The sequence below is a fragment of the Parasteatoda tepidariorum genome, chromosome 8 (genome assembly GCF_982258835.1).
Source record: "Parasteatoda tepidariorum strain Cologne lab strain chromosome 8, Ptep-v5.0, whole genome shotgun sequence".
Taxonomy (NCBI): domain Eukaryota; kingdom Metazoa; phylum Arthropoda; class Arachnida; order Araneae; family Theridiidae; genus Parasteatoda; species Parasteatoda tepidariorum.
In genome coordinates this window covers 69916812-69917418 of record NC_141762.1, presented here as the reverse complement: position 1 = coordinate 69917418, position 607 = coordinate 69916812, and positions in this window count along the sequence as shown.

Genomic DNA, 607 nt, shown 5'->3' with positions numbered 1-607 from the left:
AATTTTTTTATTTTAAATTGTTTATAAATAAGATTAGGAAAGTTAATACCTCGACTTTTTACAAGCGTAGTTAATGCAAAAAATAATAAATGAAATATAAAGTTCTAATTTAAACTACAGAAAAGAATGTAAAAAAAAATATTTAACTCTCTTTTATTATATTTTTGTTAGATGAATCGATCAAACTATAATTTACTATAATACAATCTCCTATTATAAAACACAAAAGGGTTAGTATGCTTATAAATACTAGAAAAGAAGGAGAGCTTACTTTCATTTCAACAAATCATAAAAAATTTGATACAAAGCTATATTTTAAAGAAAATTTTTGTTGTTACATTCAATGCAGCCCTTTGCAAACCACTTAGTTTTTGTTAAAATGCTTCCTAATATGAGTATCCCAGAATTGAAATAAATATAACTATTATAAAAAAGTAAAAGTTTTAATTATAATTAAATAAAAATGAATACTAGATCTACCAGGCACTAAGGAAAAAAGTAGCTGCAAGAATAACAAATCTACAACGATAGTCCTAAAAAGTATTAACACTGCAAAAAGTTAAAGAAGAAAATCTAAATATTAATGGAAATTTATTGGCTACTTGTT